General features: G+C 27.5%; 1 protein-coding gene across 1 annotated transcript in view; it reads right to left on the reverse strand.

Moving 5' to 3' along the window:
* LOC123290721 (rho GTPase-activating protein 100F-like) overlaps positions 1–3,896 on the reverse strand; it is an 83,316-nt gene extending 79,420 nt beyond the window's left edge. The window contains exon 1 of the mRNA XM_044871006.1: positions 3,842–3,896. The gene's annotated coding sequence lies outside the window, so the exon portion shown is untranslated. The remainder of the gene's footprint in view (positions 1–3,841) is intronic.
* Positions 3,897–14,104: the final 10,208 nt, after the last annotated feature.

The following is a 14,104-nucleotide window of genomic DNA, read 5'->3' on the forward strand; positions in this document are numbered from 1 at the left end:
AATACTTTTGAAAGTTATTCGAATCAAAATTTAAATCTTTTACTCAGTCTCAGCATCACCGAATAAGATCTGATGTTTTTTTTTCAATAAAGCCTCAATTAAATTCAACTTAATGCATTTAAATTGCTTTCATCACTCCATAGTATAAAACAAAGTCGCTTCCCACAAATTGTCTCTATGAATGCTAAGAACTTTAAAACTACGCAACGGATTTTGATGCAGTTTTTTTTTAATAAATAGAGTGATTTAAGAGAAAGGTTTAATATATATCTATATTATGCATAATATAGAAGAGAAACACTGATAAGTGAGTGTTTTAGGTTTCTGATGTGATGTCGTAAATAAATACATTTTTGTATATATAAAGACATTATGTAGTATATTTAGTATATCAGCTTTTCATCCGTGCGAAGTCGGGGCGATTCGCTAGCTTTCTTTTTTACTATTGTGTTAAAATATATATTTTAGAAAATTTAAACCATGGACCATCCTGTATTAAACATGTACATATTATAGGAATTATCACCAGGAATAAATGGAACATATATACACTCTCTGCAAATAGGCACTGGGGTTTTTAGTTTAGGTATATATGTGGTATAGTATATGATGATATTGTTCCATTTATACGGATGTCCTTATAACATGGTCACGGATATCCGTTATTTTATTTTTTTTAATATAAATGTGTTTTAAATTATTAATGTAAATAAATTGTAAAATGTTCACCGTATTATGGTTCTTAATTTTGTAAAAGGATAAAATAATTTTGATTTGCATCTTTTCATTTAAAAAAAATTAATTTACCATACTAAAAATTCTTTTAAATAAATTAAAAAATTATATTTAAGGTTATAGAGCCACTTCACTTAATAAATAGGTACCTAAAATGTTTCATTCAAAATTTTTATTATCTACACTTAAAGAAAACTGTTTATTCGAACATTATTATAAATATTATCGAAGATAATAAATGAGAACTCTAGGATATGTCGAACATTATTCTTTAAGGCAAAATAAAGTCTAAAGCAAGGGTATCAATAAGGTCTCATTTCCTGAACAACGAAAAAAAAAGTCAGTCGATTTGATGTTTTCTTTATATATTCTGAAAGGAAACAGTGTACCCAATGAGAGGACATATTTTTAGAAAAAAACCAACATTTTAAAACGCCAAACTTTAGTTCAACTGAAAATTTTGCTCAAAATGTTACATTTTCAGTAACATTTCAACATTTTCAGTAACATTAGAAAACTAAAATAAAATAAAAAAGAAAGTGCTTATTGTATGCGCTCTAGAGCTATAAGAGAAAAGTTGAAATGTTATTGAAAATGTAACATTTTGAACAAAAATATACAATTGAAGTAAAGTTTAGAGTTCTACAAGTAATATTAATTGTAGTTTTTCTTTTCTTAAAAAAATTTTCTTTCATTAAGCACACATGTCTCCTTTCAAAATATAAAAAGAAAACATCGAATCGTATGATTTTTGTTCGTTATTCTGAGGCGGAAATGAGGTCTTATCGATATCCCTCCTCTTTACTATATTTCTAATATAAAATATACAAATTTACGAAATTTTTAGTTTTATATCAGAATATATTTACATATCAGAATTATTCTTTATAATTCGATAATTATCTACCGACCACAAGTTCAATTTTTAATCGCAAATATAAAAATTATATCTGAGGTTTCCCTCAAAAAATTAAACGCGAAATTTCCATGATTTTTTTTGTCTGCATTTTGACGATTCATGAAGGTTAGTTTAATAATAAAGAAATTTGAAGCTTTGGTTCGAGTGTCAAATTTTAGTAGCAAGTTATTGATAATACAAATCACTGAAAATAAATGACAATTTGCAAGGGTTGAAAAATAGTGTTGTTTTTAACATTGTACCCCATTTTGCTACTCTTTTAGCATTTGCAAACTTCCTGCCATTTTTTTACGTAATGTATTGTCTGTAACAATTGTCCTTATACTCGATTTCCGTAAATTCGACACTCGAGCCACAGTTAATTCATCAAATTTCTTTATTTCCAAATTTATCCTTATCAGTCCTTAAAAAGGCAGAAAAAATGATTCATCTGTCTATATTACTTACATGTAAAAAATTTAGTGCCTCTATAAACTTTAAATCAGCTCGAAGTTAAAGTTTATTGTTATAGATAATCTTTTGAATTGAATTTTATACTTATTTTTCTACGCAAGACATATCACAGTGATCGTTTAAAAACTTATCGACCGATCATATCTACCGATAGGTTTTATCGTTTGTAAATAAATTTCACAATTACATGTCAAGATAATATAAGATTCTATTATTATAAAGAAGTTTTTATTCAGATTTTCTCATTTTTCTTGGAAATTATTAATATTATTAAGGTACTTTTGTCACCCCGCAATAATGGTATAATATCCCAACTATAAATTAATTTTTTAAACATGCGCTCACTTTTCCAATATAAAAAAGAACGAGAGGTGTCGTGGGACACCCGGAAGAAACTATATTTTCGTACCTTGATACATTATAAATTTAGCGCTTACTTTTTTTATTTACAAGATATTTTTCTGAAAAATTAAGGTATTAATTTTAGAAGTCAAATACTGGTCTAATTCTGTAAAGAATTTAATTTTATAGCTACATTTAAATTTTGCTGTATGAATTAATCGTAATAATTGTTTAAAAAAGACATACTTCGGATTAGTAATCAACCGATTATGTGCGTACATTACGTTTGGTTTGATCAGGATATTTATTTTCACATAACATAAAAATTTCATTCTATCTACTTACTTACTTTAAATCTGTATTATCTTTAACTTCTGAAAACTTTCACAACATTTTTAAATGATACTTAAAACATAAAATTTTGACGAAAAATAAAAATTTACAGTTATATAAATGTTTTTTATTTTCTTAAAATTTATGGCAAGCTAAATCGATTGAAAAAGTTTTATGTCTTAAATTCATGCAAGAGGTAAATGAGAAACTGTGTTTGAGATTTTTCCAAAAACCTACATCTATAGAATCATATCTCACTTCTTTATCAAATCAGATCATTTAAAACTAGGACTTAACGATAATATATGATTATTGGATAGGGGCAATGGAGAACTACTCTCTGCCATATAAAACCAACAAACTTGGAAGAAGGGAGAAGCAAAATATACGAAGTATTAAGACAAACTGAAAAGTAGCAGTTCTTCAATTATGTCATGAAATTTTAAACCATAAAAGATGAATTTCAAATGCAAAAAACATTCCTCTTTTTAAAAGCACACAACTTTTGCTTAATATTTAGCTTGTTTATTTGAAACTCCACCTTATGAAAATTCCAGGTAAAACAAAACTATCTAAAACCTAATTTTACAACGTTGCCGAATTTACTTATACCTCAGAGAGTTTAAAAACTTCTCATAGATAATCGAACCTTTAAATAAAACATGAAATTGGATATACTTTTTAAAACCATTTTATTACATAGGCAACTTATATGACATGCACATAAAATACTTGCATAAACAATAAAAAGAATCATAGAAATTTTATGAGAGAAAATTCTTGTGAATCTACTGAACTTGGCTAGACATTCCTAAATTTTTTAGTAATTGTTAAATTCATTCAAAAATTATTTTATAAAAATATTGAGAATACTAAGAATAAGATAATAGAATGTTATTAGTTATGCAATTTGCATTACATGCATGTCAAATGATTTGCATAAACGATAAAAAGAATTATCGAATTTTTTGATTGCATTATTAAAAATTTATGTAATTTTTCTAAAATATGAATTATTAACTAAATTTAAATAATAAAAAATGCAAAAAAAAATTTTACCTGTTAGGAAACACTAAATTCACCTTGCTCCATCTTGTTCGTTGGGCAAATAAATATTGAATGCTCGTACAAAAAAAATGTTCATCAAACTCATTTTATATAAAAATTATATCAAATTTATTTTATTACTTAAATATATTTTTTTAAATATAAATTACTCAAAAAGAAAACCTTAAAAAACAACAGTTATATTATCTCAAAAAATCGTAGATACAATATTACAAATACAAAAAATTTTAGCAAAAAAAGCACCCTGTTAGTAATTTTTTTAGATACAAATTTTATATATTTTATATTATTTATAAAAGAAGAAAAATAATATTACAAAAAAAATAGCCCGCGCGCCACTGTTTCACTTTATTCTCTCTTCGATGGGTATGTTATAACAGCAACTTAATCAATAACATTGTCTCTATTTATTTCAATATAATTTTTCCTTGTTTTTCCGGTTATATTTTCCGGGAAATATTCGTTAAAATAAAAATTTTTATATGAAAAAAAATTTCGATAACACAATTTTAATAAATTTTTATGTGGAAAAACTGATTATTTAAACTCACAGTTCAAAATGTCTACCCCTTGCAAAAGAAAAATTAGAACAACATACATATATACATGTATATATATGGAAAATATTACCCCCACTACTAAATACATATAAAAAAAATGTCACATATAGAAAAACACGTATGTTAGTACGACTTTCTGGTTCAATTGCAAAAATAAAACACTCAAACAAATTTCAATTAAAATGCGCTAAATCAATTATGCTCTATTTTATTAATTAAATGCATAATTAAGTGAATACTGGCTTTTATATGAACACTGGTTATAAGATTTGAAATTAAGACGTCGGCCGTCTAGCCACCGACGACAATCGACGGAAAATTTATTCCCCTCCTATTTACCGATCATCATGCCGATTTTTACCGAACATATACATTTTCCATCATGCATGGTAGTGTATACCATCTTGATTAATCACTAAAGGGGAATAATATAGAATTATTCCGAATGTATAACCAACCCATGGGACCATAACATCTTTTTTATATAAGGGGTAAGTAAAACCCCTAAATTTTTCTTCGATTTATCAAGTTTTTTTTTTAATGATAAATAATTTGAAATAATTTGTAATTTTTTCACTTAAGTGTGATGGGGAAACTTTGTAAAAATTTAATAGGAAATTATGAGGTAAAATTGTTTTATATACGCATAGCAATTTATTATTCATGGAAAACTAGGGACTGCGTTTTCTGGTGCGTCAAACACACCCCTGTACAAAGATGTTATATGTTAGTTAGATCGCTTACTTTCTATTCCTGCAAATAACATTACCTCAAACCATTTTTATCTAAAGTTTCCAATATAAAAAGTTAATTATTATCCAAATAAGAAAATATATGGTAATTTCTTTATAAATAAACACACATGATTTAATTATATAGGTGACCAATTTTTTACGAGTATAATATATCGTCGATTTTCCCACAATTCATTTTGGTTTTAAAAGATTCTAGGTACAGTTTTCGAGATATTTGCAGAATAAGTTTCACAGAGATAAAATTTTTTTAAATTTAATAAACAGGGTCATTTAAATAAATATCTGCTTCGACAGCGGATAGTTCTGTACAGCAAACTTTTTCAATCGTTATTTATAGCGATCTAATCAGATTATCGACATCTCTGCCCCTGATCTATTTTTGGTTTTCTATAGAGAAATACCTAGAAAGCTTTTCCCAGAAAACCATAATTCATATACAAAGTTTAACAAATTTTGTTTTCAAATTTCGAAATATTGATTTTCAATAAACTCTTAGTTTATATTTACTTAAGAATTTCTCTTATTGAATCAATAAGAAAGGATAAATGCTACATGTCGAAAATTAAGCAATTCGAAAAAACTTAATTACTTCTTAAAAAGTCTTATTTTATATTTTTTTAAACATCAAACATTTTTCCAAAATTTCTTAGAGTAAAATTTCTATAAAGTTTCTTTAAATCTTTTTAAAAAAATAATAAGTTGTATGAAGAAAAACTATTTTTATTATGTGTTGTCTTATGGTCCTTAAGGTTTCCAGAGCTTTCATCCGAAACTATGAGAGCCAAGGATTCCCATTGGGTAAGGTAGTTCAAATTATTGGTTTGCTTTACCTAATTTCATACCAAACCGTTCTTACAAAATTCAAGGGATGAGAATGGGATCAATGTTTTATTTGAGGAAATGAATTCCATGCCTTTAACCCTCTTTTACGCCTTAAACCAGCAACCCGAACCTACATAGCGGTTTTCAACTTTCCATCTCTAATAATTTCGCAGAAAATCTCTGGAAACTTTTTGCGTTCACCTACGTTTGTTACTTTCTCAAAATCTACTTGAGTACTCTCCAAGTTTGAAAGGGAATTAAAATTTTATTCCCCTGACTCGATTACTTAGCCTCTACTTAGCTATTTCACGCGGTATTTTCAAAAAATATAATAAGTATATACCCCACATATTAGTTGGGTTTCATTGACCTATTTGATTTTGAACTGAATAAACAGAGGTCATTGTGTGAGGTTACATACACATGTACAGGCTTACACAATTCATTCATTTTTAATTTACGTTTTACTATGAATCTATTACGAACGAACTTTGTTAATTATCCATTCTGTAACGTAAAATTTCTAGGTTGTAAACCTTGTCAATTCGAAATCATGAATCATATCTACAAATCTGTTTAATATTCATTTATGCGTTCCCATTGTTTAGTTTTAAATTTCTATCAATCTATAGTTTGGTAGAAAAAAGCAAGAGGTCAATGATATTTCAGGAAAATTTAATATTTTTAATTTATGAAACTCATTCCACTTCCAATCAGAACTTAATTAATCATCTCCATTTAATTATTAATTCGCCTTTAAAAGTCAAAGCTCAAATTAAAAAAAAAATTTAGAAAACGGTTGACCCTGCAGGTCATCCCTGTAACTTCCCGCTAAGTATCGCGATAACTTTAGAATGAATAAACCGATTTTCACGCGGTTGGTGACATTCGACGCAGTTTTTGAAGCTTCATGAAGAATCTTTAAGTTTCAATTGATAGAACAAAAAATTTTGAGGTTATTCCGAAAAAACGCTTTTTTGGGTTTTCTTTCGTCAACGATAACGCACGAACGAATCAACCGATTTTGACCGGACTGGTGGTGATCGACGTGGTTGATGTTGAAAGCTGATTAGTTTTTGAAATTGATCGATACAGCCGTTTAAAAGTTATTAAAAAAAAAACACTTAAAAAAAATTTTTGTTTGCAGTTTTTTTGAGATTTCTCGAAATCTATCGGTCCAAATAGGCCTCAAAATCTAAGTTTGGTCAATCCCTTTCGAATGGCACCAACCGCGATCAAATCGGACAAGCCGTTCAAAAGTTATGAGAGGTTTACATACATCCACACACACACACACACACACACACACACACTCATACATACATACAGCCATACAGACACCCTCGCGGAAGTAATCAGGGAAGCTTCCTGCCACCTTAAAACGTCGAGATCTGATGAAAACTCGATTTTGGCAAAACGGGGTGAAAACAATAACTTCCCTATTTTCTTAGCGGGAAGTTAAAAAATCAGGATCGGGATATACACTAGATTAACTATAACAATAAAATTTAATATTTTAAACTAGTTTAAAGTAATTCAGTTTATGGGTCTATCGTATTCATTTTAATCACGCCAAATAGCTTATACGGCGCCGTCCAGCTAGCGGCCTGAACGATATTCAGCCATTTAATCAAACAGCTAGCGAAATGATTAGGATCAATAACGTTAACTACTTGCCATTTAAATTTAGTTTCACTTTCTTCCACCTAGCGATGAAATCCACTCACTATCAATATGGAGTCGGAAATCAAAAATATTGTTGGTGTTTCTCAAAGTTTGATTGCGTTAACGCAAAAAAAGTAGAATCGACTTTTAGGATTACTGACAAATTTCCAAAAATCAGATACCGATCAAATCGAAAATAAATTAAAAAGGTCGCTTTCTTAATTGGTAAAAAATCATTGTTTAAAGTAATTAAAGCTCAAGAAACCCCCAAAGCTCCACCATTGCTTAAAGTTTTAAATTAATCGTACCATATTTTTCCGAATTATCAAAAACATTTAAAAAAACATAAAAATTTGCAGCTATCAAGAGGAAATAAATAGCATTAAAAATATAACAACTCATTCATTATTCATTGTCTTTTAATTGCAAATATAGAGGACACGTGAGTATTCCACACCTTATATTGTTTAAAAAAAATATCATTTATTACTTCTCGTAAAACATTTAAAACATCAAGAAAAATTAAATAAATAATTTTCGTTTAACGTCGTTATAGTTTTTAACGAAGACTGTAGAATGATGCTTTGTTGAACAAGATGGCTGACATATATTGGAATTAAGATTAATGTTGCCTACGCCCATTATACCTACTCATAGTGTACAGAGTGTGCTGGAAAATTTTACAAATCAATCAAAATAACTTTAACCATAGTCCTGGTAGCCCTTTGACAGAATCTAAAAGGAATTTTATCAAAAACAAAAATATTTATACGCTTTTAGTTGTATTTGGAGTTGTATTATATCAAAATATATTAGAAGTTAATATATTACTACTTTTTTATACAGCAAAAGTACTTTCAGATCCTAATCAGGAAATAAATCCTCAAGGTTTTCCAATCCATTTTTATTGATAAACCACATGCAAATTTTTATTCAACATTTGATATTTATTTTTTTTTATTTTTTCATCATTGTCACAAACATCCTGTATGAACACTTACCTTTTCAATTCCTTACCTTTACAAAAAAAGAAAACTCATTACTTATCCATCAAACCTACGAAAAAACACCGAATTTTATTAGACACACATCTTTAAGAAACGGAACTCTTTTATCATATCCGGAATGTTTCCCTTTTGGGTAGAATCACAATACTTCAAAGCCTGAAAATAAGAACGTGGTTTAAACGTGGTGAATTTGAAGTTTTCTTCAAGTGAATATTTAAGGTTTATTAGCAAAAATCTCTGCCGTTTGATATAATATCAATGTTTTCTGCTCTGTTTTAGGATTCTTCAAGCGAAAGCGCTATGTTGAGCCAAGAAATACTTAGTATATGTTTGGAAACTTACCTTATAGAAAATATTTCATAATTAATCAAGTCCTTACCTTAATTCACTTTCCATGAGTGGTGTGATCAGTGATTTCATATAGCGAACTTAACCATCAATCAAAATTTGGATGCCGATGTCTTAACTCTTACATCTGCAATAACACCAATCAATACTAACATTGGTAATTGAGTAGATGACAGATATCGAATCTGCCACATTATCCATAAAAATTTAAAAGTAGACTTGATACCAAAACAAAATTTGAAAGTTAAATTAAAATTGATTAAAAAACGAAGAATTTATAAGCATTCAAAAATTGTTGCTCGTCTCTTCCTTGCAAAACAGAGTTTTATACATAATATCTAAAGCGATATTGAACAATGACGTCACTTTTAAGTATTTTCCTTTTTGTTTAATTAGGAGCTTTAAACGTTCATATTTTGCGTACTTCTAAAGTTTTTCGAAAACCAACTTCATATTTCTGTCCGTGCAGAGAAAATTGTTCACCTGTAGTGATAAAAAAACTTAGTCATCATCGCAATAGTGTTGAATGTTGGAAATCTGTGAGCTCGTCTTAATAACTTTACTTCACATCGAACGAATCTGATATGATATTGATGTGTCACGATTATTTATTAGCGATTTATTCGCTTTAAATTAGATTTTTATGTTCGACCAATATAAACTAAAACTTCTTCAAACAACTTTGATTTTATACAAGTTCTCAATTTTATAATAAAAATACTCAAACAAAATGAAGTCCTTATCTGCAAAAAAGAAATGAAGGAATATTGTTAAAACTTCATCCGAGAATTTTTAACCAATAATTTTAGAAAATCTCATTACAACCCCTGGCAACAAACGTTCTTTTAAGTACTTGCATCAGAGCATATTATTTCAATTAATTGGCGACGCTTCTGTGCCTTGTAGTTGTTTGTAGAATTTTTGTCGAAAATGGTAGGATTGTAGTTTCTTGAATTAACGGGACCTTAACTATTGAATTAAAATTACTAAAAGGACCTTAAAAAACAAAAGAAAAATAGTATAAATAAACTACGAATCATTTGTTTTATTATTTTTGTTTATATACGCAATGTAGTTATTTTAACTTGTAGAAAGCATCTCTCATATCAACATTGACAAATAGTTTTTATTTTTTTGTATTTGCAATATTATTAACCTGTATGTGTTGTCTCTTTCTTACATGTAACTTTTTTTTGTAACTTACGATATAATAATTAATATACAATATTTTAAAGGATGTGGTGGCTTAAGTTCAAACTTTAGGACCCCTACTTAAAATCACATGCAATTCTGCTGAGTTATGACCAATAATTAATATTTTATATTCGATTTCTTTTCAAAATTTTTAATAGAATACAGCATGAGCGAATTCTGATATATCATAGTTTCTTTACGTAAAATTAGCTATCCAAATTTTTCAGAAGCGAAAGATGAGGGGAGCAATATTCGACTAATAAACATTTCAGTTCTAATTTCGTTTTGAATAGTTTTAAGAGGCCATGACATTAAAGCATTTTTAAAAGTTCTTAAAAAGTTTCCACATAAACGGTTTGTGGTGTTTGGTTACTGTAAAACTGAAAGAATTGAATATTTGGATTACCATGACCATAAAATTTCAACACTTAAAATATGAGTGTTCAAATCGATACCTGACCCCTGCAATAAAACTTATCTCAGTATCATGACAGTATAATAGATAAACAACTAACTATGGACAACGAGTTCTTATTATAATTTGTCGAAGAAAATTCAACTTAAGCTTACTTTTTTGAAACTCACAGGAAAGAAAAGTTTCCATTTTTCACATTTTGCGACAAAAAGACGTAAAACTGAGAGATATTTCTTTTAACCTTGCTTACATACAACTTTCTTCCCCTAAATTCGTTTCTGAAGAATCATAATGCTTAATTGTACGTTAACTAGAAAATGCTTATCTTCACTTCTGATCATAAATATTTCTTCTAATCCAAAAATCTTCTATTCCACCATCTGCTCAAAATATTTGTATTTTAAATAGAGATCCTAAAATCAGAATTTTCGACCACAAATTTATTTCAAATAAAAACAAATTATACCTGTTCGTGTTTTTTTTTTGAAAATTTTAATGTCTGCTTCCAATAATCCCAATAATTTTTTGCTTGTTTAAATAGGTATTGTATTTTAATAATTCTAAAATGTTTTTTTTATTCGTACAAGAACCAATCAATCAATCAATATTCACAATCAATCAATAATATTATATAATATATAGTAACTATATGTATTATGTAATATAAAATTATATAATAAACATTATCAAATTTATATATTTATATATATTTTTATTATTATTAATTAGAGCGGCGAATCACTTCATTTTCATAATTGATTTTTTCACTTTTTTAGTTTCTTTTTTTTTCATCTCTAAATTTTAAAATCGATGATTAACTAATAATATATTTTCATACTTACACAAACACACATGCGCACACACATACATTGTTTTTTTCGTACTAAATTTTACAAAGACAAATTATCATATAATAGTTTTTTGCTCAATCATACCCAGAAAAATCACATGCATACAACAATTTTTAATAAAATATATAGAATGTCACTTAAAAATGAGAGAAAATGAAAAGCGTGATTCTATGAATTTGATTATTAACTTTTGTAGCGTAATATTCGCTTTCGGACAATCTAAGCAACAAAGTTTCTAGAACTTTTTGGACCCGATGCATGAATAACGAGATAAAACCGTCGTTAATTTTAATTAACTAACATCAATATTTACGTTGGTAAGTGTTATCTGATTTATTATTTTATCACATTTCCGCTTTCATAGAAAATTCCTAAAATAAAACTCCAATGGAATCGAAAATTTAGCCACATTTAATTCATGCTTACTTTCATAGTATAAATAATTGAGGAAATCTTTCTTAGTGGTACGTAGATTACAAAATCTTTTCCAGTTTTAATCATTACACTGTACCGTTCACTGTCATACTCTGCGGGCACTATTGGTGCAAGTGAATGCACTAATAGACGAAGATAACATTCTGAGTGTATTATTGGCAAAAGTGGGTATTTTTGTCTAATAACTGAACTTTTCCATCATCATTGTTAACTATCAAACTTTTTAAATTCACTTTTTAGGATTCAACGACTTCGAAATAACCACTATTCTTTTCCAATAAAAATGCTAATAATATTGTTAAATCCTTAATCTTTATTACAAAAATATCTAATTATTGCACTTGAACAAATTATTATAAATTATTTTTTGTTTTCTGGCAAAGCTCTGCTAACATTTTTATCAAATGTTTTTGAATAGCCACTAAATGCTACAGAATAAGTACAATACTTTTTTTTTCTAAAATTAAACAATAAATCGCCTCAAAGAATCACTATATCCGTATTTTTAAGTAACATCCCATGTAGTTTTAAAAAAAATTTATAACAAAATGTTTTTGGACACTCTATAATTTTTTTATATTTTTGTTTGAATTTGAGAAGAGACTATACCTAATGCCGTTTGTCTAAAAAGTAAACAAAAGTACATCTCAACCTGACAAGATATTTGAGAGTGGTGCGAATACTTTGATCTTTAAAAGAAAGTCTGAGTTTTGAATACTCTTGTATGACGAAAAAGATCATTAGCCTAATTTACTTCGTTGAGAAAAATTCAAATCACTGGTTTTAACCAAATTGAATTCTCATTGAATAACGACTAAAGGCGTATTTCACATGAAGACAATTAAGCAGAAAATTAAAAATAACCTTTTGCAAATTCCAAACAATTTCTTTAATGTGCGAGGGACAATAATAAACTGCCTGGTTGCAAATTTTCAAAAACAGGGAATCATAAAGAATGCCTGATATTTTGTCAAAAATAATAAATCTATTTTCAATTTACTGCTTTTCTGCAATCATAAAACTTTGCCTAAAATGTATAAAATAAAAATCAGGGAACTAGCAACAAAACTATAGAGTACTTCCAATTTATTACACTTAAGAATATAACAATATAGTTTTACTAAATAACCAAAAAAAATGAACCTAAACAAAAATTTGATAAATAAAAAAAAAACACTGTAACTGAGTATAATAACACAAATCTTTAGGTTTTCTTCTAACAGAGATCGATACGAAAATAATATATTTGACTGGTTTCCCTAACATAAAATTTTCTATTTATGCTCCAACTTTCGAGAATTTGACATAGATTATTATGGTTTATAGGATGGTAGTATCCATTCCTATCCAAATTAAATCTTTGTTTTGGTGTAAGGAATATTTCCTTCCATTATTTACGGATAATTTCATATATTTGTGTGAAAATTCTTTAGTGCATATTAGAAACAATTTTACAAATTTTAAATATGTACTTAGAAATTAATTCTTCAATCTTTTGTATCAGTTTTTTTTTCGGAGCTATTATAAGAAATCTATTTCAGCTTCAGTGAGATCGCCTAAAATAGATATTGGGACAATGAGTATAGAATTTGAAGAGACAATTTGATGATACTAACATTTAACTGAATCGAAGAACTATAAATATGCAAATTCTAAAAACACTGAAGAAATGTCACTCCAAATAAATGGTTGTATAGATAATATATACAACAAAATTTGAGCCTCTATTTTGATTTCATACTTATAAAATTTAATAAATAAATGTACAATTAATAATTCAGTCTAAATTTTCCATAGAAGAAAAAAAAAATTCTACTAACAATATTTTTTGAAGCATTTTTTTTTTTGAAATCGAAATATATAATTGATTAAATTAACTAATTGCGAATAATATTTTAAAGAATAATTCGAAAATATGCACAAAAATCATGAGGTTTAATTTTACATAATTTCCATGGCGGCCAAATATTAACTTATAAAAGCTTAACGAAGTGGTCAAAGTGAGAAAACTATCGAAGTCGGTAATAGTATATTAATTTCAATGAAAATAAATCAAATAGTAAGATTGAAAAGAGAGATTTTACATTTTATTAAGAGGCAAGTCTTGCCTTCCAATAACTTTATATTCTTATAATGGAAATTATTTTAAAAATAATTCTCTAAATTTTATCACATATTTTTCAAAATTAACCTCTTTATAAC

The sequence above is a fragment of the Chrysoperla carnea genome, chromosome 1 (assembly GCF_905475395.1).
Source record: "Chrysoperla carnea chromosome 1, inChrCarn1.1, whole genome shotgun sequence".
Taxonomy (NCBI): Eukaryota; Metazoa; Arthropoda; class Insecta; order Neuroptera; family Chrysopidae; genus Chrysoperla; species Chrysoperla carnea.